This window comes from Triticum urartu, chromosome 2 (genome assembly GCF_003073215.2).
Source record: "Triticum urartu cultivar G1812 chromosome 2, Tu2.1, whole genome shotgun sequence".
In the NCBI taxonomy this organism is placed as follows: domain Eukaryota; kingdom Viridiplantae; phylum Streptophyta; class Magnoliopsida; order Poales; family Poaceae; genus Triticum; species Triticum urartu.
This window is the reverse complement of record NC_053023.1, coordinates 672,518,469-672,523,874: the sequence shown is the minus strand read 5'-3', so window position 1 is coordinate 672,523,874 and position 5,406 is coordinate 672,518,469.

Sequence of the window (5,406 nt, the reverse complement as noted above, 5' to 3'; positions counted from 1 at the left end):
GTCCACCTAGAAGCATTGTGAAGGAAGTACAAGATAGGAATATCATTATGAGTTTAATTTTTGCCACATATTCTATATGCCAAATTCATAACTCTACACAAAAGTTTAGCTCTATCTAACAATACATGTGAGCTCATCATCGAATCTTTGTTCCTGGTAATATTTTTAGTTTGTGAAGCAACTACATTTTATATTGCTTTATAATTGCTGAAAATTTTCCAGGACATTACCCTGACTATAGAAACCCCCTACACCGAATTTCAGCATAATCCAATCATCTATGTAAGCCCAGCTTCAATTTCTATTTTCTGTCCAAATTGGCACATTGCAAAGGAAGTGCTATCTAGACACCTCCTATTGTACTCAAACTTTTTGTGCCATCTTACATATAAAAATCATTGCCACATTCCAATATTCAGCTCCATTTTCCTATTAAATCTTCCTCAGCAAATTTATAAAGTTTCTATCCAGAGAGAAGCTTTGTGAAGGAAGTACAAGCTAGGATTATCCAAATGGTATAAAACTTTTATAGTGCTTTAATATGCCCAAATTACCATACTCCACAAAATTTCAGCTCAATCCACTTATCCATTTGAGCCCAGATTCAACATCCATATTTCTGCCCGATGTGGTACTTTGCAAAGCAAGTACCATCCAAACTCCTCCATTTGAGATGAAAATTTGCCAAGACAGTATCCCTAGTAGATGATCATCCTCAGCCAAAACTCAGGCCCATTAGCCCTGTGAATTTCCCGTACCGCTTATCAAATGCTTGGCTGCTAATTCATGTTTGAGCATAGTTCGGTCTCCTCGTGAGATTCTTATATTGTTATTTTCTTCCTAGCATCTACCTGAGGAGTGCCCAACCTACTAGACATGCCTAGGCTACCCAGAACGCATGGCAATGCCACGGTTAGGCGGTGACCACGCGGCGGGCATGCGAGTCTACGCGCTTTGGAGTTGGGGCCCTGGGCCACCGTCCAAACCACGACATATCACCACCAAACCATGTATTTATGATTAAATAGATACTTATGTAACTAGAAACGATTTTTGGAAAAAATAAAGAGCAAACTATAAGGCAGTTGCAATTCAAATTTGACACGTTTCCTACTGAATGGGCGAAAATTTGTCTTTTTTACGAGAGGTGGATAAAAACTTTTGACACCCAACCATTTTGTCAATTATGCATTAAATATGGCCTAGTATTTTAGAAAATTGATTTGGTCCAATTTTGCAACAAATATATGGTAGGTCCTACAAAAAAAACTCATTTCGGGCACTCGGAAAATGGAAAATGAATTTTTCGTGCCAAGAAAATGAAAACTTCCTTAGGAAACATTGTTTGGAATTCCAATATGCACCCTTGTGCACAATATGAGATCATTTGAACAAACTATACCATGAATGTGGCCATAAGATTGATCATTTGGCTTGAAAGCCATGAATCTTCACGCATGCTAGCTCATTTTTTAGAACACCTATTTTTAAATAATTATCGTATTACAACTTTATTATTTTTCCTCGTAACTTGGTCACATATAATGACACAATGCGAAGGTTTTCCAATTTTTTTTTGAATTTTTTATGCCTGTTTCAAAATGCGGTCAAAACGGCGGGCTTGACCGTTCCTAGCTAGTGGTTGAATCTTGGAAAAATTTTGATGTTTCTATGATTAAATAGATACTTATGTACCTATAAATGATTTTTGGAAAAAAATAATGAGCAAACTATGAGGCAGCTGCAGTTCAAATTTGACTCGGTTCCTACTTAATCGGCAGAAACTTGTCTTTTTCACCAGAGGTGGATCGAAACTTTTGACACCCAACCATTTTGTCAATTGTGCATTAAATATGGCCTAGTATTTTAGAAAATTGATTTGGTCCAATTTTGCAACAAATATATGGTAGGTCATTCACAGAAAAACTCATTTCGGGCACTTGGAAAATGGAAAATGAATTTTCCGTGCAAAGAAAATGAAAACTCCCTTAGGCAACATTGTTTGAAACTCCAAGATGCACCCTTGTGCACAATATGAGATCATTTGAACAAACTATGCCATGAATGTGGCCATAAGATTGATCATTTGGCTTGAAAGCCATGAATCTTCAAGCAAGATAGCTCATTTCTGAGAACACTTTTTTAAATTTATTGTCGTATTACAACTTTATTATTTTCCCTGGAAACTTGGTCACATATAATGACACAATGCGAAGGTTTTCCAGTTTTTATTTTTTTGAATTTTTTATTCCCGTTTCTAAATGAGATCAAAACGGCGGGCTTAACCGTTCCTAACTAGTGGTTGAATCTTGGAAAACTTTTGATGTTTCTCTGATTAAATAGATACTTATGTACCTAGAAATGATTTTTGGAAAAAATAAAGAGCAAATTATGAGGCAGCTGCAGTTGAAATTTGACCCGGTTCCTATTAAATCGGCGGGAATTTATCTTTTTCACCAGAGGTGGATCAAAACTTTTGACACCCAACCATTTGACAATTGTGCATTAAATATGGCCTAGTATTTTAGAAAATTGATTTGGTCCAATTTTGCAACAAATATATGGTAGGTCATTCTCAGAAAAAACTCATTTCGGGCACTCGGAAATGGAAAATGAATTTTCCGTGCAAAGAAAATGAAAACTCCCTTAGGCAACATTGTTTGGAATTCCAAGATGCACCCTTGTGCACAATATGAGATCATTTGAACAAACTATGCCATGAAAGTGGCCATAAGATTGATCATTTGGCTTGAAAGACACGAATTTTCAAGCATGATAGCTCATTTCTGAGAACACTTTTTGAAATTAATTGTCGTATTACAACTTTATTATGTTTCCTGGAAACTTGGTCACATATAATGACACAATGCGAAGGTTTTCCAATTTTTTTTTGAATTTTTCATTCCTGTTTCAAAATGCGATCAAAACGGCGGGCTTGACTGTTCCTAGCTAGTGGTTGAATCTTGGAAAACTTTTGATGTTTCTCTGATTAAATATATACTTATGTACCTAGAAATCATTTTTGGAAAAAAATAAAGAGCAAATCATGAGGCAGCTGCAGTTCAAATTTGACCGGGTTCCTATTAAATCGACGGGAATTTGTCTTTTTCACCAGAGGTGGATCAAAACTTTTGACACCCAACCATTTTGTCAATTGTGCATTAAATATGGCCTAGTATTTTAGAAAATTGATTTGGTCCAATTTGGCAACAAATATATGGTAGGTCCTTCACAAAAAAACTCATTTCGGGCACTCGGAAAATGGAAAATGAATTTTCCGTGCAAAGAAAATGAAAACTCCCTTAGGCAACATTGTTTGAAACTCCAAGATGCACCCTTGTGCACAATATGAGATCATTTGAACAAACTATGCCATGAATGTAGCCATATGATTGATCATTTGGCTTGAAAGCCATGAATTTTCAAGCATGATAGCTCATTTCTGAGAACACTTTTTTAAATTAATTGACGTATTACAACTTTATTATTTTTCCTGGAAACTTGGTCACATATAATGACACAATGCAAAGGTTTTCCAATTATTTATTTATTTTGAATTTTTATTCCCATTTCAAAATGTGATCGAAACGGCGGGCTTGACCGTTCCTAGCTAGTGGTTGAATCTTGGAAAACTTTTGACGTTTCTCTGATTAAATAGATACTTATGTACCTAGAAATGATTTTTGGAAAAAATAAAGAGCAAATTATGAGGCAGCTGCAGTTCAAATTTGACCGGGTTCCTATTAAATCAGCGGGAATTTGTCTTTTTCACCAGAAGTGGATCAAAACTTTTGACACCCAACCATTTTGTCAATTGTGCATTAAATTTGGCCTAGTATTTTAGAAAATTGATTTGGTCCAATTTTGCAACAAATATATGGTAGGTCATGCACAAAAAAAACTCATTTCGGGCACTCGGAAAATGGAAAATGAATTTTTCGTGCCAAGAAAATGAAAACTTCCTTAGGAAACATTGTTTGGAATTCCAATATGCACCCTTGTGCACAATATGAGATCATTTGAACAAACTATACCATGAATGTGGCCATAAGATTGATCATTTGGCTTGAAACCCATGAATCTTCACGCATGGTAGCTCATTTTTTAGAACACTTTTTTTAAATAATTAATGTATACAACTTTATGATTTTTCCTCGTAACTTGGTCACATATAATGACACAATGCGAAGGTTTTCCAATTTTTTGATTTTTTAGATTTTTTTATGCCCGTTTCAAAATGCGGCCAAAACGGCGGGCTTGACCGTTCCTAGCTAGTGGTTGAATCTTGGAAAACTTTTGATGTTTCTATGGTTAAATAGATACTTATGTACCTAGAAATGATTTTTGGAAAAAATAATGAGCAAACTATGAGCCAGCTGCAGTTCAAATTTGACTCGGTTCCTACTTAATCGGCAGAAACTTGTCTTTTTCACAAGAGGTGGATCGAAACTTTTGACACGCAACCATTTTGTCAATTGTGCATTCAATATGTCCTAGTATTTTAGAAAATTGATTTAGTCCAAGTTTGCAACAAATATATGGTAGGTCCTTCAATAAAAACTCATTTCGGGCACTCGGAAAATGGAAAATAAATTTTCCGTGCAAAGAAAATGAAAACTTCCTTAGGAACATTGTTTGGAATTCCAAGATGCACCCTTGTGCACAATATGAGATCATTTGAACAAACTATGCCATGAATGTGGCCACAAGATTGATCATTTGGCTTGAAAGCCATGATCTTCACGCATGATAGCTCATTTCTGAGAACATTTTTTAAATTAATTGCCGTATTACAACTTTATTATTTTTCCTGGAAACTTGGTCACATATAATGACACAATGCGAAGGTTTTCCAATTTTTTGATTTTTTTTCAATTTTTTATGCCCGTTTCAAAATGCGATCAAAACGGCGGGCTTGACCGTTCCTAGCTAGTGGTTGAATCTTGGAAAATTTTTGATGTTTCTCTGATTAAATAGATACTTTTGTACCTAGAAATAATTTTTTGGAAAAAACAAAGAGCAAATTATGAGGCAGTTGTAGTTCAAATTTGACCCGGTTCCTATTAAATCGGCGGGAATTTGTCTTTTTCACCAGAGGTGGATCAAAACTTTTGACACCCAACCATTTTGTCAATTGTGCATTCAATTTGTCCTAGTATTTTAGAAAATTGATTTGGTCCAATTTTGCAACAAATATATGGTAGGTCCTTCACAAAAAACACTCATTTCGGGCACTCGGAAAATGGAAAATGAATTTTCCGTGCAAAGAAAATGAAAACTCCCCTAGGCTACATTGTTTGGAATTCCAAGATGCACCCTTGTGCACAATACGAGATCATTTGAACAAACTATGCCATGAATGTGGCCATAAGATTGATCATTTGGCTTGAAAGCCATGAATCTTCA